The sequence below is a fragment of the Suncus etruscus genome, chromosome 5 (genome assembly GCF_024139225.1).
Source record: "Suncus etruscus isolate mSunEtr1 chromosome 5, mSunEtr1.pri.cur, whole genome shotgun sequence".
Classification (NCBI taxonomy): Eukaryota; Metazoa; Chordata; class Mammalia; order Eulipotyphla; family Soricidae; genus Suncus; species Suncus etruscus.
The window spans coordinates 144,188,672-144,214,289 of NC_064852.1; the positions used below are offsets into that span (position 1 = coordinate 144,188,672).

Here is a 25,618-nt window from a genome sequence, read left to right on the forward strand (position 1 = left end):
CACCAATACATCACTACTCATCTTGAATTTAGCAGAGACTAGACTAATACTATAAGAAAGACTATTAGTTATAAAATAATTAGTAAATGTCATTATATCATGCAAAGAATATATACATAATGTGTCTATTTCACACACATAGGAGTTACATAAATGTATGTATTTCTCATAAGCATAATTCAGTGGTAGGATTGCTAGGCAGCTTTGTCATTCACAGCAAATATTCCTTTAACTCCGAGACTAAGGCAGCTACTTGAGATGTTTCAAATCACAGTCAATGTAAAGAAATGCAGAAAAGGCCTCTACAAAATCTGCAGAACAACGACTTAATTGTTGTTTCAGGAGAGCTTGTTTACAATTGTTTCAAAAGTAAATTGGCATCTAAATCCTCCATCAAAGTTCCAAAAATCTCCCCTATGTAATCACAATAAACACTTCTCTTTTTATGCCCTCATGCACCTCTCTTCTGATAAACTCATTCTGTGGTCAAAATTATAGGCTGTTTCGATGTATTATCCAGCTTTGGGTTTTGTTGTTGTTTTGTTGTTGTTGTTTTTAATGGAGCATAGAACCTGAGATGAAATGGTATTTTTTTTTCTCTTTCAAGCTTATTCCAATTTTCATTACACCCTAAAACTTCATCCATATTGTCACAAAAGGCAAGATTTATTTCTTCTCATTATTGAGGTGTATTCCACAGTATATGTGTATATAAACCACATCTTTCTCTACTCACCACTCTTTGGAAACTTGGATTATTTCCATAGTTTATTATAAATAATCCTGCTTATGACATAAACACAGAGGTGCATAGATCTTTTAACGTTAATGTTTCCTGTCTGTTTTTGTTATTATTTTTGTTTTAAGCTTTCTTCTGGGTTTGTGCTCAGGAATTACTTAATAGGCTCAGGAAACCACATGTGTTATCAGAGAACAAATGCAGGTCAATTGTGTGCAAGGCAAGCATGCTACCTGCTGTTTTTATTGTTCTGCCCCCCTGTGTTCTTTAGATAGAGACCTAAAGGAGAAATTTTGGATACTGTAATAAGTATATTTCAGCATATTTGTAATAGAACTGCAAAATTATTTTCAAAGGAAAGTAGATTAGCTTTTATTCCCAGGGGGGAAAAAGTAGAGTTCCCAACTTGCTGACATATTTGTTTCTGGTCTTTGTGACATAAGCCATTCTCATAGGAATGATAATATCACATTATAACATTTTTTAATATTTCCTAATAAGTTATGCAATTTTATCAAATAAATATTAATATTATTTTTAGTCAAGTATCTTGTACACAATTAAAAAATCAGTTAGTTCCTTTTGTTATTTTTGAGCTATTGTACAAGATATTTATCTGCCTTGAATATTAACCTCTTGCTGAATCGACAATGTGCAAGATATTTTTCCAATTCTTCACATCAGTTTTCATTGTATTGATATTTTATTTCTATGTGCATGGGTTTTTATTTTGAGGCAGTTCCAGATGTATATTTTTGCTTTGGTTTCCTTGCTGTTATAATCCCTGAAGAAAGTTAAGAGAATATCTTTAAATATTTTGCTTATACTTTACTTGTACATTATATAAATTTCAGTCTTACAACTTCCAAATTTAATGTATGTTTAATTATTTTGTGTATTGAATAAGATGATAGTCTGGTTTCCATTTTTTGCCAGCATGCAAGCTGAAAGACTTTTCTTTTTCTGTTGCATACTTTGAACTTTTGGTCATAAGTTAAGTGCTATATATGTGTGCATTTATTTATTGGTTCTCATTTCTATTCCATTTATCTGCATGTCTGTTTTTCTTCAATTACAATACTGTTTTGATTTCTATCACTTTGTAGGATACTTTGAAAAAAGAGAAAATTTTTTTAGGATTAAAAAAAGACAGGATGCTTCTAGACAGTTTATGATACCAGTATTACCCTAATATTGATAGTATTGCTATATATATATATATATAAGCACACAAGGTTATAGCAGTAAAAGGAAGTAAAGAACATTATTCTCAGTTAAAAAATGCAAAAATTCATTCCAAAGATCTTTAAACTTGAACTCAACAACATATTGAAATATATACATATTAATATAAATATAAATATATATTATATACATTGGGATTGGGTACCACATTCGGCTGCGCACAGGGATTACTCCTGGCTATGATCTCAGAAGTCACTCCTGGCAGGCTGGGGAGACCATAGGTGACTAAACCCGGGTCTATTCCAAGTCAGTCACATGCAAGGCAAATACCTTACTACTGTGCTATCACACCAACCCCAAAAGAATTATATATTATAATTTTTCTAAATAAAAATGATCAATTCCTTCTTATTCCCTTTTTATCTCCTTTTGATAATAGAATGTCACATACTTATATTGGTTGCAAAACTGCAGGTTTTATTTTGAAATTAAAGGGGACAATTTAATATATTCATTAATCTTTGATTCTGTTCAAATGTGAGAATTTATACTAACCTTCCCAGGCATAGTCTGCAGATAGACTAGATTCTTTCATTTTTCTCTATAATTCACCACTTGTGCTTCCTGAGGTGTCTATAAGACCAGTCAATGTTTCACACCATTTATAATGCAATATTAAAAAGACAGAGAGATTAAATGAAACCAGAAAATGTTCACAATAGAGGAAGTATTTACATAGAAAATGGATAAAAAGGGTTCATCAGTTAGAAAAGGGAAAACTTCAGCAAATTGATAAAATTCTGAAAATTCATAGCACAGTAAATAATAGGCTGAAATGATGGGAAATAAAAATGAGAACTTGGGAAGGAATGTATTTCAAGAGTAGAACACAAATCTTGCATTTGTGAGGACTTGGGTCAATCCCTGGCACCTTATATGTCAAAGCATGGTCTAATGGGGTTCTTTTGACTAGCTAGTACCCCTGTATACTTCCTTAAAATCAATGCTAACAATAAAAATATATATTAAATTCTTACCACACAGTACTTTAAATAAAAGGTAGGTAATTTAATTCTCACAAAAATTATCTTAATGGGAAGATATGATTGGTATTATCATTTCTAATTTATTGGTATAAAAACTATTCTTAGTAAAGTTAGAAAACCTACATCAGATAGTAGTGGAAAAGATGGGGTTTGCTTGCAGATAATTATGACAGTAAAGCCCTACTTTTGTCCCACCAACATTAACTTTACTGATGCTGTAAAGGATTTGTTGGTCCACAGGCAAGGTGGCTTAATTCCACAAAACAAATAAATATTCAAAAGAATGGAATATTCATCAAATGCATGGGGCTATAGAGATGGAGACAACATAAATGGTATGTAATGCAATTAATTAGGAAAGATATAAGTTAAGGGAAAAAAACAGTGTGTGAAGATTGGTTAAAGAGGTACTTAGAAGGAAAGCAAGAGATGTAATGATCAACCAATGAAGAAAGGAGGATTCATTCATATTTTGGTAGGTAAAAGGAGAGGAAATAAATTATCAAAGAAAGGAAATAAAGGCATAAGAGGGGGAAGCGATCTATTTGCTTAAAGCAACTTGAATCCAAGGTGTGAGCAATGCATCCTAATTTATAATACATTCACTGATTATAATTTTTTATAAGCCATTCACAGGTTATTACCACAACCAAAGAACAAAATTCTGATATAGAATTTCTTTTGATATTTTTATTTATTTTAAAATTATTATTTTAATAGAATTTCTCCTTACTTTGATAGTGGTATAATTAAAAGTTTAATTGTACCATTGTTAATTGTAACAGTGGTACAATTAAAATTAATGGTTTTCAAAAATAAGCCATTCTTGAGAAAATAAAAATTTTGGTTGACACATTATTTTCTCCATTAGCAAAACTCAAAGCTAAATTTAGAATTAAAGAATTTTTAAGTTTACAACTACTAATTAATGTCTGATAATTTAGAACTAACATTCTCAGAGTTGTTTTTATAATACTATCTAAAGTTTAGACCCAAAAAATAGCTCATTAGGAAAGAGATGTTTAGTTTGGCTCTGTGTACAATGATACTTTTACTTATGATTTCCAAAAGTCTAATGTAATAAAAGCATCTTTAATCAGGCAACCTCAAATGCCTCTGTAGATGCTAGAGAAATAAAAAATGCCAAACAATTCATCAGTATTCCCTCTATGTCAGGCATAATTAGCAATAAGAGCAGTGTCATTAGAAATTACTGATTTGGCACCTCTCTCCTATTTGAGAGTTTTCCTTATTGGCTGGAAGGTACTTTTGTGGCATCTCCAAGTCAACCCACTTTATAATGCATTATCTTCAAAGCCAACACAAAGCAAAATTTCTAAAAAAGACTTCTTGGATCAAACATTGTAAGAATGTATATAGCATAAATTAATGGAAAATTACAAATCCATTCTGGAGCATTTAAAAAATCAAGTCTATAAATCTCCCAGATATTTTAGGCATGATAGATTTAGCCCCCCTTATTTACCTCAAACACAGACATGAACTATAAAAAAAATAAAAGTCTAGCTTTATAGATATATAAATAATAATATAAGTATTTAGGACCCCTGGTGACAACTTTAACAAAGATGCTAAGGATTTTTCTAAGTTCATCAGAGAAAATACAGAAAATATATAAAGCAATTATTTTGATAGTCTTAAAAACAACAACAATGAATACTTAAGATGAGCATAATACATAAGAAATTGTTCAATAAGTTCAAGTTTATAACTTACTAATTCCTAAAGCTACTACAATATGAAATTTTACTGAAATTAATGAGGATGGACATAAGTTGTCCCTGAGGCCGAATTTTCAGAGAAGAAAGATATCCCAACTCTTCAAATAGTAGGCCAAGAAAAAGAGCCAAGGGGATTCTCATGAAAGTTTTTTCACAGAGTGAAATTCTTTCTCTGACTCTTTCTTTTGATGAAAATTCTCTGAAATCCCTCAAGGAAGCTCATGATGAAAACCCAAGTAGATACATCAATAGTAGTAGTAGTCATAAGAGTAATAGCAGCATACAATTTTACTCAGTGATTTGTATGTATTAAACACTGCTTGCAATTATTTTATGGTAAATCTTTTTTGAGGAGACAGGAAACTCTCAAGTGCAACTATGGTGACCCAGGGGCTTCACCATTGAAACTCAACCAACCAAGCTGGTAGTTCAGTGCAAAAGCCCGAGATGAGATGCTGCCCTAGCCTTGTGGTGGCAGGGATACCAAGGTCACCCTGCAATGCTTGATGAGCTTTCAATAATGTTCAAAGTCTTCCAGACCAGCACCTCACCATGCTTTGGGGACCAAGTGGTGCCAGGAATAAAATTTGGGTGAATTTGGGTGCTAAGCATATGCCCTAACTGTTATATTGTTTTCTGATACTTATTCTATGCGTTAATTTACTATAGCAGAAAATAAGCAGGATATGTTTTTATTCCCACATTGAAAATTAGAAAATAGTGTAGAACTTTTTTGGGGGGCACTACAACACCTTGTAGTTGTTTAGGGCTTAATCATGGCTCTGTACTCTCCAGTCCCATTCCTGTAGAAACTCAGTAAACTATATAGGATGCTGGGGATTGAATCAGGTTGATTGCATGTAAGGCAAGAGTCCTATTGTTGTACTCTCTCTTTCTCCAGCCCCCAGTGAAATATGTTTATATAGTTAATCCAGTAGCATTGCTGTAATATAACAATAAACATTTAACATTTATTTAACCTTGTCATAGGTGAGGTTAATATTTTAGAAAAAACTTCTTTAAAGTGGTTGAGGTAACAGAATGTGTGATCTTATGTCTTGAAATGAGAATTTGGCAATTAGGAAGCGTTTATATTTAAATGAGCAATAATTACATAAAGAATAAGAAAATATAAAGAATAAGCTAGGAACATAAAATGTTCAGAAAAGTAAAAGTAATTTAATATTTTGACAAGCTGTAATACCATTTACATAGTCAAATTTTGTAAATTAAAACATTGTGAAATATGTTCAAAATTACAGGAGTTTTTTTTTTTTTGGGGGGGGCGTCATACCCAGCAGCACTCAGCAGTTACTCATGGTTCTACGCTCAGAAATTGCTACTGGCAGACATGGGAGACCATATGATGCCAGGATTTGAACCATCATCCTTTCTGGATTGACTGCTTGCAAGGTAAACTCCCTACCACTGTGCTATCTCTCTGGCCCCCAAAATTACAGTGTTAATGATATCCATAACATGGGGGTACTGGAATGATTGTTTATATGTGATGGAATGTAGAAAGATAGATCTTTATTTGTAATAAAATGTCTACATGTAATACTTAATATTGCACATCAGGAATAAAAACATAGTTTTGTAAAAACAAAAGTGTCCTTGTAGTCAAAAACTGGAAATAACCTATATGCTCACTGATAAATGGATAAAGATGCGATATATATGTATATGTATATGTATATATATTCATATACACACACAATGGAATGTTACTTAACCAGAAAGACAAAATCCTGACATTTGTAACACCAATGGACCTGAGGGTATTATAATAAGTGAAATATGATGGATAAAAATGAGACACTGGGGGCCGGGCCGGTGGTGCTAGAGATAAGGTGCCTGCCTTGCCTGCGCTAGCCTTGGATGGACCGCGGTTCAATCCCCCGGTGTCCCATATGGTCCCCCAAGCCAGGAGTGACTTCTGAGTGCATAGCCAGGAGTAACCCCTGAGCATCACCGGGTGTGGCCCAAAAACCAAAAAAAAAAAAAAATGAGACACTGTATTTCATTAAAAGTCTGCCATGTGAGTAAAAAATATTAAAATTTAAAAAAAATTAATGGAAAACTTTAAAAGGATAGAGGAAAGCTAAAAAGATAAGACAGTGAGTAGACTGGTTGCCTTGAGTGAAGCTAATCCAGGTTTGAAACCATGGCATCTATATGATTCTCCAAATATTGCCAAGAGTGATTTCTGAGTTAAGAGGTAGGAGTAAGCCCTGAACAAAGGCAAATATGGCTCTCCACCAAAATCAAACAAAATTTAAGTGGATTTAGGCTGGTAATGTAGTTTACCAATAGAGTACTAATTGGCTTGCATGTGTGAGGCCTGGTTTCAATCCCTGGAACCACAATAAATAGATTAATTTTAAAAATAAGTTAAATAAGGACCAAAGTGATAGCACAGCAGATAGGGCATTTATTTGCCTCGCATTAACCACCTCAGGTTTGATCCCAGTATTCATATGATCCTCTAACATGCCAGGAATAACGTTTGCTGAATGTGGCCCAAAAACAAACAAAAAATAATTAAATAACGTTAAATGGACATAAATTAATGTCCTGTCACGCATGCTGCAATTTGTGCTATTAAAACCACAGTTGAGTGCGAGTCACTGGTGGTACATGCTAGTTACACAGTGATAAATATAATAATAAAATAATTAATATAAAACCTTCTGACTCTAAACAATATGCATAGAAAAATTCTGATAACAAAAATAAATTTTGGGGGGGGTCAACACGTTTTTCTGGCAGGAGTGTGACAAGTTTATTTTCCAAACAGGGGGTTTTATAGGGGTCAGCCAGTCATAGGTGAAGAATAAATATAATCACAAAGCAATGTACAACAATAACTATACCTAAGCTATGGGTGTGCCTATAAAAATTCTAAGTTACAAAGGACAACAAAAATAAATTTTAATAATTCACATACAATGAGAATAACTGAAAAGAAAAAGAAACAGACTAAGATTATTAATAAGTTTTGGTATTGTGAAATATAATGATTAAAGGAAGGAGAGAGGAATATAAGTGAAATACTTTTATCTGAGGTGAAATGAACTGTAATAAAAACAAAACAATTTAGAAGACAGTTCAGAAATAGAATGAATAGAACTTGGAGATTATTTGGATATCAATGTATTTAAAAGAACAAAACACTATGTCTACATTTATTCAAAGATCTATAACCTGAGTTTCCACTAGTTACAACTCCAAGTGTAGCTTACTTATTTGTTTATAAGTACAGGCACATTGAATATTATTATTTTATGCCTTAATACAAAAATTATCATTTTATTTTAATATAGAGATATCATCAATCCCTTGTAAATTTTTTTTAATTTTTAAAAATTGAGTATTAGGTCAGGTACATGTTCATGTTAACACTAATATTAGGTTTCAATTACACAATCAGTTATCTCACCTAACTACCACCAAACTGGTGATTTTTGATGAAGAAAAATTCTCAAATTTATTTTGGAATGTATTTGGTTCCTTGATCTAAGGATGGTGTCTTTCAATAATTCCAAGTCAATCATGTAGGTTCATTTTCTTTGCATCCTATCTTTGGACTGTGGGTTGATGTCCTACACTGAAGTTGAATTTGTCCAACTGATTTTCATTTGTTTCTGCCTCGTATCTGGAGCACCACCAACTGAGAAAAGTCTCAGCTACATTCCCATGTGAGGGATTTTCTGAAACAGTGGTGGCTCAGCTTTATTTGCATATTCACAAGAAAGTTTTCCCATCTTTTTCTCTTAGCATTAGTGTTCATCTTGGCAAATTTTCAGGGTCTACTTTCTAGTCTCACTCCTCCCTCGTCTCTGTGTTTATATAATAAGGATATCCGATGAGGTTAGTTTTCCTACCATGGTAGATCATGAGTTTTAAACAAATGACCTCCATTTCCCAAGAAGCTGTTCAAATAGAAAACTCAATATTTCAGGATTCAGCAGAAATCTTGGGAACAAAACTTAGGCTTGGCACTTATCTTCGATGGTTCCTACTTTACTTTGGGACACATGCATATTTATCAAATATGTTCATGTCTTCTCAAAGGACAGTTTGGTGTAGCATGTGTCCAAAATTAGCTATTTAGATAACCATCTTTGTTTATTGCTAGACTTAAGTTTCTTGTTTCCGCCATGGCCTTCTGTTTCACTCTGACCTAAAGCTAAAGAACTATGCCTTATCTATCCAATCAAAGAAGTTTAAGATGCTTCTTTCTTACAATGAAAGGTAAATTGATTAGGCAATACATGTGTATAGTATAGGAGCAAAGCAATGAATAGTAACCAAGCAGTGTGGCTACTACGGAGACTCACTGTTTAAAGGTACATTCTTTCAGTCTTCTGGGGATGAGAGAAAGAACAGTAAATAGCTCTTATGGAACCTTAGGTTCTAGATTTAATATATAACAAAAGAACTGCATTGAGTACCTAATATTCTTACAACTCTTCTATGTTGTTGGGAGAACGATGTTTGGATAAGCAGCATTGTGTATCCTAAAAAAATGCATTTTAATAACTGTTTAAAACTATCATTGTAAGATTTATTTGAAATTAATTGTCTTTAAAACCACAATAATAAATGATCATCAACATGCCTATATATGTTCAAAAGTGATTTTTTTGATTATTTTTATTTACTAAAGGAATTAAGACTAGGTTAAAGATTAAGCAATAAGCAGTTGATTTAGGAATCAATTGAAATTAGGAAAAGAGAAAATAGGAGATGCATATATGAAAAGAAAAAATTCTTCCTGCTCTACGTACCCCTTGATTAATATAAAATGTCCATCTTTGTCCCCTTACAACCTTCCCTGAGTATAAAGTTTGCATTATCTGTTATTAGTATGGCCACTCCAGCTTTTTTATGGGTGTTGTTTGCTTGGATAATTTTTCTCCAGCCTTTTATTTTGAGTCTATGTTTGTTCTGGACTATTCAGGTGCGTTTCTTGTAGGCAGCAGAAGGTTGGATTGAGTTTTTGATCCATTTAGCCACTCTGTGTCTCTTAAACTGGTGCATTTAGTCCATTGACGTTGAGAGAAAGAATTGTCCCTGGGATTTAACGCCATCTTTATTTCAAAATTTGGTGTGTCTTTTGGGTATAGTCTTGTCTTAGATTAGGTCTTTCAGTTTTTTCTCTTAAGACTGGTTTTGTGTCTGTGAAGTTTCTGAGCTGTTTTTTGTCTGTGAAGCCATGTATTCCTTCCGTCAAACCGGAAAGTGAGTTTTGCTGGTAAGTATTCTGGGTGAAGCATTCATTTCATTCAGTCTTGTCACAATATCCCACCACTGCTTTCTGGCATTGAGTGTTTCTGGCTGGACAGGTCTGCTGTAAATCTCAGGGAAGCTTGCTTGAACGTGATTTCCCCCCTTTTGATCTTGCTGTTTTCAGAATTCTGTCCTCTATCTGTGGGATTTGTCATCTGTGACTAGGATGTGTCTTGGGGTGGTTTTTCTTGGGTCCTCTTTTGGTTGGTACTCTTCGGGCATGCAGGATTTGATCACATATATTCTTTAGCTCTGGAAGTTTCTCTTTTAATGATGTTCCTTGACCGTTGATTCTTCCTGGAAATTTTCTTCCTGGGTCTCTGGGACTCCAATGATTCTTAAGTTGTTTCTGGTTGATCTTATCATAGACTTCTATTTTCATCTGTTCCCATTCTTTGACTAATTTTTCCATTGTCTGCTCATTTGCTTTAAGTTTTTTTGTCCAATCTCTCCTGCTGTATGGAATTGTTATGTATCTCATCTTCCATCACCAAATCTATTCTCAGCTTCTGATACCCTGTCCCAGAGCTTATCCATTTTGTCATTCACTTCATTTACTGACTTTTTCAGTCCTGTTAGTTGACATGTTATTTCAGTTTGGAGTTTTGTGATTTCTGTCTTCATATTTTCTTGGTTCTTATTAGTGTTCTGTTCAACTCGATCCATGATTTCTTGGAGTCCGTTGAGCACCTTCCATATTGCTAGTCTAAAGTCCTTATCTGAGAGGTTGATTAGTTGTTCAGTCATTATCTGGTCCTCTGAATTGTCATCTTCATTCTCTATGTCTGATGCTGGCCTGCGCTGTTTCCCCATTGTCACACTTGTATTGTGGGTTTTTTTCTACGTGTTGTGGTGGTATTCATTGTCTATATGATGCAGGCAGCACACTCCTCTGGCTCCTCCCTTTCTGGATGGGCTGACTTGCCTCTAAGGGAGGGGAGTCCTCCATGGATGAAGCCTCACACTGGGTCAAATCTTAGGCCCGAGCATGCAACAGAGAAGACAGTCTGGAGAGAAATGTTTGCTTCTGTGATATAGCGCCATTCTTAGTGTGATTTTTCCTTCTTGTTGCAATGGTGTTCTTTCCTTAGAAAGAGTGCACGGCTGCATAGCGAAGCGGAGCGGCCGTGCTCCGCTGGAGCCTCTTTTTGCCCCACTCGCAAGAGTTTCACGCAAGAGGACAGTAGACAGACATAGACAGGTCACACTCACAGTTTTTTCACAGTTGGGCCCCACTGGGCCGGTGTACTTTTGCGGATTTTCCCCGCCTGGTGTCACACACAGGGAGCCGGCTTTTGCAAAGCTTAGCCGGTTTTCATGCTCTGTAGTCCCTCCCTGAAAATGGCATCTGGGCGAGCGAGGTTTCTGGAGCCTCTTTTTGCCCTACTCATAAGAGTTTCACGCAAGAGGACAGTAGACAGACATAGACAGGTCACACTCACAGTTTTTCACAGTTGGGCCCCACTGGGCCCGTGTACTTTCGCAGATTTTCCCCGCCTGGTGTCACACACAGGGAGCCGGCTTTTGCAAAGCTTAGCCGGTTTTCATGCTCTGTAGTCCCTCCCTCATGAAAAGAAAAAATAATATGTGTCTTCATCTACTACAAGCATCAACAGGTTACCATAAGTGTGATAACAATATCTACCAACATGGGTATGCAGGAAACATATTTTGTGTGTGTTCAGTATAAGACTAGATGTACACTCCCATCTTTTGGTTATTAGTTGAAACCTCAAATAAAACATCTTATATTTAAATAGGAGCATGGCAAATAAAGTAATAGTGTGCAGTTAGAAAATTGCTTTTTAGTTTTTTGCTATAAACTCCAATTAGGTGTCATAACTTTGGTACTTAACATTACATAAAATTAGAATTACAAAACTATTATTAGGTGTTAAAGAAATAGAACCAAAAAATAAAAGAATCCAACCTCTACTGCCAGATTATAGATTAGAGCATAATAAATTGAGTATATTCTAATGTTTATGGTATGCCATAATTATATACTGCCATGCTGCTCACCACAAACAGACACTAAACACATTTGAACATTGTAGTTCCAATGAGTATAATCCTTAGTACAAAACAGGTTGAACCATAGATTCTCCCCCAACCATTTTCTCCCTTAGTCTTTAAAGGAAAAAAAACCCTATAGCTAGTCACTTGCTTCATAACTAACTAAAATTATTTCAGTGTAATCTGAAAAGAGCAGAAAAGCTAGGGAAATTCAGAAAGCTCAGGATATTTTAGACCACACCCCATCCAATGCTCTGGGCTGTGATTCGGTTTGGAAACTTTGAAAACAGCTACACACACCATATAGGTTCAGCTTTAGAGTCTTACATTTGTGTGGCTTGAGTTGGCTTCCACCAGGCTACTATCTTATTTCATGCATCCAAATCAGCCATAATGTCAAACATCCATCTCACTGAATCGTACTGGGTGCAAAACTGCCAGGCAAGCAAATGACAGGCAACAGGACTCTTAGCTAAGTTTAAAAATGCAAGAACTAGTCACTGACTCAAGTCAAATAAGCAACTGGATTTGTAATGTCTTCAGTTGATTAAAGATAAACTGAATAATTCTAAAAGTCCAGCAAACACCAAAGCAAAGCAAAAATGTGTTTAAAGATTTTGGAAGAGGAAAATAAGCAGTGACAATTAAAATACTTGGTAACTACAGGAGGCCAGTTTTCACCAGTGGTTCAAGTCTTTTACTTCACTTTCAAAGACTGGCACTGTTAAATTTCTTTCCTGAAATTGCATTCATTCATAAGGATTTACATTTATTTATAGGTAGACTTTTATGGTCTAGAGTACTTTGTATAAGCAAAAACATAGAAAAACCTATTTCAGACTTGTAATATGGGGAAGAAAGTTTGTTCATGATTTCAATTTTTATTTTGCATATTGTTCATTCCTGAACTCATGAACTTTCTGCCCTGCTATGGTTTGTTCTGTTGTTTAGTTTTGATATTTGGGTAGCACCTGGTAGTGCTCAGGGGTTAGTCTTGACTGTGCACAGGGATCATTCCTGGTGTGCTCCATAATCACTGTGGTGCTGAGAATTGAGTGTAGGCTAGTCATGTGCAAGACGAATGTCTGACCCATTGTGACATCTTTCCAGCAACTTTTGAAAGAACAGGTGAAGCTTTATATGTAAAAGATTGACATTTCCATATAGAATATTGACATATTTAAATATATATGTTACAGTTGATGACCAAAAATATATTTGTGTCTTTTGACAAGGTTTGTTGCTTTGAAAGATATACTTGGCTATTGCCAAGGGCACTTGAGCGCTGCTGCTTGGTAAGTGCCTCCCTGTAGGAAACTCAGAGACTGAGGTGAATTGGACATGCCTAGCAGGGTGGTGCCAGAGGAACACCATCTCTCTGCTTCGCTTCATGGCCTCCTGCTTCTTCTAGCAAATGAATTCCACAATAAAACTCAGAAAAAATCATGCAGCAAACTTGACAGTGGGGAAACGACGCAAGCCGACATCAGATATGAAAATGAAGATGGCAGCTACGAAGACCCCAAAAAATGTCAATCACCTAATTAACCTCTCAGATAAGGAGTTTAGAGTAAAAATGGGAGGATGTTCTTAGAACTCAAAGAAAGCATAGATCGAGTTGAACAGACCACAAAGACAGAAATAAGCAAACTCCAGATTAAAATAACAGGACTGAAGAACTTGGTAGATGAAATAAAAACCTCAATAGAAAGTCTCTCCAACAGAGTAACAGAAGCTGAGGACAGAATCAGTGAGCTGGAAGATAAGATACAGAACAACTCCATACAGCAGAAGAGATTGAAAAAGAACCTTAAAGCAAATTATCAGACAATGGAATAAGTGCTCAAGGAATGTGGTCAGATGAAAGGTGAAGTCTTTGATAAATTCAACAGAAACAACATAAGAATCATTGGAGTCCCAGAGACCCAGGAAGAAAATTCCCAAGAAGAATCAACAGTTAAGGACATCATTACTGAGAAACTTCCAGAGCTAAAGACAGCATGCAACCAAATCCTACATGCCTGAATCAAGCTAAAAGAGACTGAAAGAAAAGCACTCCAAGACACATACTAGTCATAATTACAAATTCCACAGATAGGGATAGAATACTGAAAGCAGCAAGATCCAAAAGGGAAATTACATTCAAAGGAACATCCTTAAGATTTACAGCAGATCTGTCACAAGAAACCCTCAAGGCCAGAAGGTAGTGGTGAGACATAGTGACAAAACTCAACGAAATGAATGCTTCACTAGAATACTGCACCCATCCAGACTCACTTTCAGGTTTGAAGGAAGTATATATGGTTTCACAGATAAACAACATTTCAGAAACTTTACAGACTCAAAACCAGCCTTAAAAGAAAAACTGAAAGGTCTACTCTAAGACAAGAAAGACCAACAGACACAACAAACTTCTACACCAAATCCCATTACACTAAATACCATGAAAATTATCTCTTTCGATGTCAATGGTCTAAATGAACCAGTTAAGAGTCACAGAGTGGAAAAATGGATCAAAAAGCTAAATCCAACATTTTGCTGCCTATAAGAAACACATCTGAATAGTCAGAACATAGACTCAAAATTAAAGGCTGGGGGAAATTTTTCCAAGGAAACAATTCCCTTAAAAAAAACTTGAGTGGCCATATTAATAACAGGTAATGCAAACTTCAGATTGAGAAAAGTTGTAAGGAACAAAGATGGCCATTTTATACTAATCAATGGATATGTTCAACAGGAAGAAATTACACTTCTAAACACATATGCACCCAATGTATATAATACAATTATTGACAAGTCTAAATAAAGATATCAACAGCAATACAATAATAATGGGAGACCTCAACACTGCCCTGTCAACCCTTGATAGGTCAACCAGACTCAAACCTAACAAGAATATAAAAGCTCTGCAAAGAAAAATGGAAGAAAGTGGACTAGTAGATATATAAATATATGTAGGTCACTCCATCCCAAGAAAGCTGGATACACATTCTTCTCCAGTGCACATGGGTCATTCTCCAGAATAGACCACATGCTGGCCTATAAAACATATCTCCATAAAGTCAAGAAGATATAAATTGTACATACTACCTCCTCAGATCACAAATCACTGAAATTAGAAGTAAACCACAAAGGGACACAGAAGAAAAACTTTAACACCTAGAAATTAAACAGTTCAGTACTTAATAACCAGTGGATCAAAGATGATATCAAAGAGGAAATCAAAACATTCCTGGAAACAAATGGCAATGAAGACACAAATTATCAGAATTTTGGAGACAAAGCAAAAGTAGTACTGAGGAAAATGTATAGCTTTGCAAGCACACATCAGAAAGGAAGAAAGAGCCTAGATAAAAAGCTTAATAAGTCAACTTCTAAAATTAGAAAATTACAAAATTTAAAATCAATAAAAAGGACCAACAATAGGTAGGCAGAATGAAATAACAAAGTTTACAGCAGAAATCAAGGAAGGGGAAATCAACAAAACAATTCAAAAGACAATGAAAGCAAAAGCTGGTTCTTTGAAAAAATAAACAAGATTGATAAACCACTAGCAAAACTCACAAAAAAAAAAAACCAAAGAGATTATATCAACAGCAACACAATAATAATGGGAGACCTCAACACTGCCCTGTCAACCCTTAAACTGGATTAGAAATAAAAAGGGGGAGGTCACAGCAGATACCACAGAAATTCAATGGGTAATCAGAAACTACTTTGAGAAGCTCTATGCCATGAAACATGAAAACCTGGAGGAAATGGATAGATTCTTGGTCTCTTACAATTTCCATGGTTAAACCTGGATGATCTAGCATATATAAACAGACCCATTAGGCCCGGAGAGATAGCACAGTGGCGTTTGCCTTGCAAGCAGCCAATCCAGGACCAAAGGTGGTTGGTTCGAATCCTGGTGTCCCATATGGTCCCCCATGCCTGCCAGGAGCTATTTCTGAGCAGACAGCCGGGAGTAACCCCTGAGCAATGTCGGGTGTGGCCCAAAAACAAACAAACAGAAAAAAACAGACCCATCACTCCTGATGAAATTAAAACAGTAATCAAAAGTCTCTCCAAAAACAAAAGCCCAGGCCCAGATGGATTCACTAAAGAATTCTTTCAAACTTTTCAAGAGGAATTACTGCCAATACTTTTCAGGCTCTTTCATAAAATCAAAAAATCAGGAGCACTCCTAAATAGTTTTTATGAAGCTAACATCACTTTGATACCAAAACCAGACAGAGATGCTACAATAAAAGAAAACTACTGAACAATATTCCTGATCAAGAGAGATGCAAAGATTCTCAACAATATTCTGGCAAATAGGACTCAATGCCTCGTCAAGAACATCATATACCACAACCAAGTAGGATTCATCCCAGGAATGCAAAGATACATAAATCAATCAACATAATCCACCACATCAATAAAAAGAAAAAGAAAAATCACAGGATCATTTCCATAGATGCAGAGAAAGCATTCAACAAGGTGCAACAACCATACTTGATAAATAAAAAAAAAAAAAACAACTCATCAATATGGGGATGAAAGAATCTTTTTTAAATATAATCAAGGCCATTTACCACAAGTCGATGGCAAATATTATTCTCAAAGGAGATAAACTAAAAGATTTTCCCCTAAAATTGGATACAAGACAAGGCTGCCTTCGCTCACCACTCCTGTTCAATATAGTGCTGGAATTTCTTGCTATAGTGATTAGGCAAGGAAAAAATATCAAGGGTATCTAGATAGGGCAGGAAGAAATCAAACTCTCACTGCTTGCAGATGACATGACACTATATTTAGAAAACCCTAAAGACTACAAAAAAAGCTTCTAGAAACAATAGATTCATATAGCAAAGTGGCTGGCTACAAAATTAATACACAAAAATCAGTGGCCTTCTTATACATTCTTCTTATAATAATAGAGAAGAAATGGACATTAAGAAAACAACACCATTTACATCAGTATCACACAAATTCAAATACCTTGGAGTCAACTTAACCAAAGAGGTGAAGGAACTATACAAAGAAAACTACAAAACCCTGCCTCAAGAAATAAAAGAGAACACATGAAAAATAGAGACACATAGCCTGCTCATGGACTGGGAAGGATTAAGATCATTAAAATGGCACTATTTCCCAAAGCATTGTACAGATTTAATGCAATCCCTCTAAGGCAGTGCTTCTCAATTATTTTCTGTCATGCCCCCCTAGGAAAAAGAAAACATTTTTGTGCACCCTCCCACATGACTGTAAATATTTTCTTTATTAAAAAAAACTTTAACCTGCAAAACAAAAATATATAAAATAATTTAAGCTGATTTTTTAATCAAAGGTGATGTCTGGATTAATGGCTACAATGAGCACATTTTGCAATGCATAGCTTTTTTCAAAGCAGGTTTGAAGCAGGACATAGCAACTCGCAGCTTCAGAGACAGACACATAAATATGGGGCTTAGCTTGTTATGACAGTGTTTGCCAAGGTCAAATGCGGCCCCCTTTACAAAGCCTCATGCCCCCCTGCGGGCGCACCCCACTATTTGAGAACCACTGCTCTAAGTATATCCATGAAATTCTTCAAAGAAGTGAAACACTCTTAAAATTTATTTGGAACAATAAACTCCTGCAAATATTGGGAAAAGGAATATGGGAGGCATCACTTTCCCAGCTTTAAATTATATTAAAAAACTATAGTCATTAAAATAACATGGTATTGGAATAAAGACAGACCATCAGATCAGTGGAATAGGCTTGAGTATTCAGAGAATGTCCCCCAGACATACAATCAATTAATCTTTGATAAAGCAGCAATAAATGCAAAATGGAGCAAGGAAAGCCTCTTCAATAAGTGGTGTTGGGACAACTGGTCAGCCACTTGCAAAGAAGTGAACTCAGATCTCCATCTATCACCATGCACACAGGTCAAATTCAAATGCAGTAAAGACCTTGATATCAAACCTTAAACTGTAAGTGATATAGAACAACATGTAGCTATGACAGTCCATAACATCAAGACTAAAGGAATCTTTAAGGAGAAAACAGCACTCTCCAAACAAGTGGGAGCAGAGATAAACAAATGGGACTATATTAAGCTGAGAGGCTTCTGCACCTCAAAGGAAATAGTGCCTAGGATAAAAAACCCACCTACACAATGTGAGGAGCTATTCACCCAATACCCATCAGATAAGGGGTTAATATCAAATACAAGTTACTGACAGAACTTAACAAGAAAAAAAGCATCTAACGCCATCAAAAAAATGGGGAAAAGAAATGAACAATTTCTCAAAGAAGAAATACAAATGGCCAAAAGGCACATGAAAAAATGCTCCACACCACTAATTATCAGGGAGATATAAATCAAAACTACAATGAGGCACCATCTTATACCACAAAGGCTGGCACATATCACAAAGAACAAGAACAATCCATGCTGGAAGGGATGTGAAGAGAAAGGAACTCTCATTCACTGCTGGCGGGAATGCCATCTAGTCCAGCCATTATCGAAAACAATATAGAAATTTCTCAAAAACTGGAAATTGAGCTCCCATACAATCCAGCTATACCACTCCTAGGAATATACCCTAGGAACAAAAAAATACAATTCAAAAATCTCTTCCTCACACCTATATTCATTGCAGTGCTATTTATAATAGCCAGACTCTGAAAACAACCAAGATGCTCTTCAACAGAGGAATGGCTAAAGAAATTGTGGTACATATACACAATTGAATATTATGCAGCCATAAGGAAAAATGAAGTCATGAAATTTTCTTATACATGGATGTACATTGAATCTATGTGCTGAGTGAGATAAGTCAGAGGGAGAGAGAGATAGACACAGAATAGTCTCACTCATCTATTGGTTTTAAGAAAAAATAAACGACATTATTGTTATAAGACCGAGAGACAATAGAGTTAAGGGCTGGAAGGTCCAGCTCACGATATGAAGATCATCACAAAAAGTGGTGAGTGCAGTTAAAGAAATAGCTACACTGACAACTATCATAACAATATGAATGAATGAGGAAAGTAGAAAGCCTGTCTCAAATACAGATGGGGGGGTGGTGAGGAGGGAGATTTGGGGAATTGGTGAGGTGAAGGTGGGTGTTCTTTATATGACTGAAACCCAACTGCAATCATGTTTGTAATCAAGGTGTTTAAATAAAGATATTAAAAAATAAAAATAAAATAAAATAAACTTGGGGCCGGCGAGGTGGCACTAGAGGTAAGGTGTCTGCCTTGCAAGCTCTAGCCAAGGAAGGACAGCAGTTCGATTCCCCAGCATCCCATATGCCCCACCCAAGCCAGGGGCAATTTCTGAGCGCTTAGCCAGGAGTAACCAACCCCTGAGCATCAAACAGGTGTGGCCCGAAAAAAAATAAAAATAAAAATAAAAATAAATAAAATAAACTTAAAAAATTTAAAAGATCTTTAAAAATTAAAAATAAATTAAGTGTTATACTTAAATTTTTAATTCAAGAAATGGAGTATCTTGTAGTCTTATAAGTGTCTCTTATATTATAGTAAGTATATTTAAACGTAAGAGACATACAATTAATAAAAATGCAAACATGTCATATTCCCAACATAATCAAATCAGCATTTGTCATATACTCTTTAGAAATGAAGATTTAGTAAATGTAGCATTTAAAAGGTAAGACTTTTAACCATATTTTTTCTTTTCAAAAGAAGGAACTGGTGAAAGATTTGCTTTTCTAATTTTTTCTTTTATTACATAAAATCAGCTTGTTATTTTCCAAATGACATTCAAGACCAGCGCTTTGCAATAAATAATACTATTCATCTTACTCATTTCCTTGTTACCCATATGCAGTTGAGATGCATTATACCCATATAATTGAGATACAGCAATGTTTAAAGCATTGCATACCATCTAAAATTAAGTCAGACTTTAATAACTTGGTAGCATATTTCATCATATACATTTGTGCCACATTTTTTCTTTTCTCTTTCTTCTTTATACAATTTATTTTATAAAAACAATTGTGATCTACAGAATCCTTCATAGTTGAATTTCAGATAAACAGTGAGTTGGGGACATTCACATCACCAGTGTCAACCTCCCTTCACCAATAGACCACCATCCTTTGCCTCTGGCCTGCCAGTGAAACAGGCCCATTTTAAGTTTAGATTGTTATAATTTAGGTCCCTTGATTCTATTGTATTTGACTTTGGCTTGGATATTTAGTTGTGTCCTTATTTTTTCCCGACCAATCCATCCAAGACTACTTGGTCCCTGGCCTCCAGCCTTTCTTTATCCCTTTCTTCTTAGTTTTGTAAAAAAAAAAAAGGGGGGGGAAATAAGTTTCTTTTTTTTCTATTTCTTGAGGGGTTTGGGCCATATCTGGAAGTTCATTGCTTACTCATGGCAAGAGCCTGCCCTGCGGGTATTACCTTTCTGGCCCCCTTTTCTTTCATTGTGTCACTTTCATTTAATATAAATTGAGTCAAATTTGAAAGTTCTAAAACAAATTCTCCAAGTTCTCATTCTAAAACTCTGGGTGAGTGATCACCAAAAAAGAAGACACTGTTTTAGTCTACTTTAATGTCAATAACTCAATTTTTAAAATATTTTATATACCTTTCTGAAACAGTTTTTTCATATTTCTATAAAAATTTCTATAACAAGCCAGAGTGATAGTACAACTGGCAGGGCACTTGCCTTCTATTTGGTTGACCTGGTTCAATTCCTGGGACCCCATATGGCTACCTACATACCACCAGAAGTGATTCCTGAAATCAGAACCATGAGTAACAGGTTACAATCAGTGCTAGATGTGTCCCCAAAAGAAAACACTCACACACAAAGTGTTATGACAGAGAGAGACATAAAGTAAGGAACCTGCTTGTCTTGCTAGCAGCTAACCCAAGTAGTCACCGAAGCCCCTCTAGAAATAATCCTTGAGCACATATCCAAAAAATAAGTCTTGGGCTAGGTTTTTATCCCCCCAAATATAGTGTTAGATACTTTGCATAGAAAAGTACCTAAATCTGAAATTAGTTGCCTTGCTTTCTATAGTTAACATGATATTCAATGCAGAGGAAATATACCACATTTCCATATTTTCCCTGATATTAAACTGAAATTCAAATAAAATCTGTATCTTTATATGAGCCTAAATAAAATTAATAAAATATATTTTTCCTTTTAAATACCAAGCAGAACAAACCCTCAACCCAGAACTTTAATAATCCCTCTATTTCAAAGTAAACTTGAGGGACTTATCTTTCCATGACTTTTTTCAGTCACTTCATTAATAAAAAAAAAACTTATAAGCCATTTGAAATAACTAACCAAATTTTCTTTTTTTGTGAGACTAATGTTGAGAATAATAGATATTGCATATAAGACTAAATAAGCAATACAGCTTTGTTTAATACCATGTAGATCTAATGAAACATTAGTGGTTACTAGTGTGAGGGTGGCAGAATGAGAAAGAAAAATTACAGAATATTTTGAGAACAATAAAAATATTCTATGTGATATGATAATGATGCCTATGTCACTATACATTTTCCAAATGTACTTTTTTTTTACCACATATCTCTTTTTGTGGGTGAGGTGTTAATATGGTTTTAAGACTACACCCAGCTGTTCTCAGGGCTTCCTCCCAGCTCTGTGCTCAGCGATCACTCTTGATGGCATTAGACCAGAGCAGCAGAAATTGAACAGAATTGACCATGAAAAGCAAGTGACTTAATTCTTGTATTCTCTTTCCAGGTCCCAAATAGCTCTTGTTTTGTTTTTGTTATTGAGTCACACCCAACAATGCTCAGGGGTATTTCCCAGCTCTGAACTCAGGAATTATTTCTGGTGGTGTTAGGGGGAACATATGGAAGGCCAGAGATCAAACTTGGGTCAGATGCATAGCTCTACTCTCTGACTTACTCTTTTTATGAATTACTTATTTATATATTTAGGTCCATTTTCAAAGATTTTTAAGATCATAAACGTTGATGGAATTAAACTGTTTTTGCTTCATGGGAATATGGTTTAAGTGGTAATCCTGGTTTGATCCCTGACATGGCATATTCCCTCATTAGGACTGCCATGAGCAGCCTTGGTCACCCAAATGAATCACTGGGTGTGTTTCCCCATAAAAAACTAACAACAACCCCTAACAGTTAACTTTGAGATATTCTTATATTACAAATTATTCAGATTTTAAGTTGTCATCAATTTAATATAACCAATGTTTCTATGACCCCACTTTATCTAAAATGCTTTTTATAGCATTTCTGACTCCAAACATAAATTTTCTCATGGCCTCTAATGAAACATTAAAATATGATTCATTTGAAAAAAAATCTTTCAAATGGCTTGTAAGAAGCCAATATCAGTTATTTATCTCACACTCATCTTTGCTTGGCAGCAATTAATGTACATTCTGTCTTCACTAACTGTCATCTTCATGCGATCAGCCCTTCTTTGGATTGTTCTGCAGAATGCCATGATACTTTGGATCTTGATATCTATCGATACCTGATCATTTATGTGTGCAAATGGGTGGATGGATTACATCCACTCTTGGAGATACTCTGCCCAGCAGCGACACTATCAGATCTGGTGGCGAAGAGTTCAGCAGAACTACTCCCAACGGTGTCAGGGGGCCATGGAGTGCTGGGGATAAGAGCTAAAGCCCCACAGGTACAAGACAAGCACGTACTCTCTTCAAGATATCATTTTGACCTACAATCTCTCTTTGATATGCAATCAACACTAATCATAAACTTTCAGGACTTTAGTCTAGTGCCTAAGGCAAGCAAAAATTTGTATTAAATCCAGGAATACCATTAAAAATGTATTAAACATGAGATGTACTAGAAATAAACATGTCTCCCTAACTTCACAGAATTTGGCTTTATGGCTTCTGGTTGTAGAATCAACTCTTCAAAACCTCTCTGCAAATTCCAGCAATTTTACCCCCAGACCTCATTTTTGTTGAATGGCCCTGCTGTATCTAATGCAGTGCACCTTTTTTCTGAAACTCTTCCTTGAATTTTTATTCTATCATTCTCTTCTCTGAAACAGAGAAATGACTACTGAAGAGGGAAAAACATTAGCTTTAGTAGAGATTTGCTTTGAATCAACATTGCTTCATTGTTTGCTAAGTCGCTGTAGTCAAATTATCTTCATAAATTTTCCCCATTAGTTTTGAATGAAGTGAAGCTTAGGCATATGAAAGGACTAGCTCTATGATATTCTTTATTCAGCCGTTGCTCTGTGAGTGTAGTACTTTCTGAGGTCTCGTTCTTTTTTTTTTTTTTTCATTTTAGAGCCAAATTTGAGTAAGCCTTTTATTCCTTTTCACCCTCTATGTTCTACTTTCCTTTAGAATTTCATAAAAATCTATGCTTAATTAGGGGCCAGAGCCGTGGCAGAAGCTGTAAGATGTATGTCTTGCATATGCTAGCCTAGGATTGACTGAGGTTAGATCCCCCAGCATTCCATATGATCCCCTGAGCCAGGAGCAATTTCTAAGCACATAGCCAGAAGTAACCCCTGAGCTTCACCGAGTGTGGCCCAAAAAACAAAATATAAACAAAATCTATGCTCAATCAATTCCTATTTAGACATTTCTCAACTAGTAGTTCTTCAGAGATCACAGCCATGATTACAGGAAACTAAATTGATATTAAAATTAATATTTAATTTTAATATTAAGAATGAATTCTATTTACTTACCTACTTTAAAAATTGTTCATTGATATTCACCTGAGGTGAAATGTGTGAAGAACTACAGAATGATCTTTTGTTTTGTTTTGGTTTGGTTTGGTTTTGGGGCTACACCTGGTGACTCTGAAGGCTTACACGTGGCTATGCGCTCAGAAATAGCTCCTGGCTCAGGGGACCATATAGGGACGCTGGGATTGAACCTAGGTCCATCCTGGGTGAACTGCAAATGCTCTACTGCTGTGCTATCGCTCTGACCCCTGCAGATTGCTCTTGATATAATTATCAGTTTACTCATTAGAGAACTGCTGGCCATCTATTTTTACATGTACAAGCATCATCCATGTATTTAATTCACTTTAGAAGATTCCAGACACTAGAGCATATAATTATACATCATAATTGACTACACACAGTATTCTTTTTTTTTTTTTTTTTTTTTTTTGCCCCTGCCCCTCCCCCTCTACACACAGTATTCTAAGTTAATTGGGTAGCTGTTAGCCAAATTTTGCACCTGAAGTACTTAAGTTTAAAAAAAAAACACATTAATTACGATAAATCTCTAAAGTATAAGATATATAATGTGGTATGTTTGAGGTTAAGGATTTAATTCTTGGTTGTTTAGTAAAAGTCAAAATTAAGAAGCTATTTTATTTTCTTTATACTATAAAGAAGATAATATTAAGAAAGTTATTTATTTGGGGGGTGTGGGCAACACCTGGTGACACTAAGGGGTTACTCCTGGTAATGCGTTCAGAAACCACTCCTGGCTTGGGGGACCATATGAGATGCTAGGATTTGAATCACCGACCGTAGTGGATCTGCTGTGTGCAATGCAAACACCCTACCGCTGTGCTATTTCTCTGGCCCCAAGAAATTAACTTAATGTTAATAGGAAACATACCTGAATGCCTGAAGTTAATAATCTTTTTTACTATCTAACTTTACAAGCTTACTTGGTTAGATAAATATGAATTTAGAATTTTAACCTTCATATATTGAATTTTGTTTTTAGAAATAAATGGAGCAATATCACATCAAGTAGGGCATTTGCCTTGCATTGGTCCTACCCAGGTTCAAACCCCGGCATCCCATATGGTCCCTCAAGACTACCCAGTAGTGATTTCTGAGCACAAAGCCAGTAGTGACCCCTGAGCACCACCGGGCATGGTCCAAAATAAACAAAAACAATAGATAAAAAAAATAAATCCCTGGTATTAATTATCTTAATATTTCTGTTTCTTTTTTTTGTTTGTTTGTTTTGGGGTTACATGTCATCCTTGCACAGAGGCCATGCTAATCTTCTCTGTATCGTTCACAATGTTAGTATATGTGTGCCGAAGCGAGCACTCTTGTTTTGGGGTTACAGTTGGCAACATTTAGGTACTACTCCTAGATTAATACTCAGGCATTTAATACTAAGTCTCCTTTCTGGTGGTGATTAGAGGGACCAAAAAATGATGGAAATTGAACCCAACACCTTCCAAAGGCAAGGCAAGTACTCTGTCATTGAGCAAAATTTTATTTTGGTTTCAATTTTATTTTCTATTCTCTTTCCCATAAAAGCTGAAAGAAAAACCTTTTAAACTAGTTTAATGAGATTGTTTTTCCTTTTTATTTTTTTTAAAAAAAAAGTAAACGTTTGCATAACCGTATTAATGATAATGATGGTTTTTCCTTAATCAAAAACACAGAGCAAAATAACATCGTTCTTCATAGGCTAATTTCCCATAATAAAATTTCACTTGAGAAGTGTCATATTGACTGAAAAGTCCTATTTTCTTTGTAAACTTTGGCTTTAATATTCTTACACAGATTTATTATAATGCAAACATAGTTATAGGTAGAGTAAGCATGGCATAAAGCTACAGTTGCATTTGGAGTTCTTGGAATATATGGGTCC

The 25,618-nt window shown here is 35.3% G+C and overlaps 1 protein-coding gene and 1 non-coding gene across 2 annotated transcripts in view; both read right to left on the minus strand.

Annotated features, from left to right (window-relative positions):
- ENY2 (ENY2 transcription and export complex 2 subunit) overlaps nt 1–25,618 on the minus strand; it is an 851,639-nt gene that overhangs the window by 769,513 nt on the left and 56,508 nt on the right. The gene's annotated exons all lie outside the window — the stretch shown is intronic.
- On the minus strand, nt 24,959–25,065 carry LOC126009842 (U6 spliceosomal RNA). The gene has a single exon (XR_007496031.1). It is a non-coding gene; the product is annotated as a U6 spliceosomal RNA (small nuclear RNA).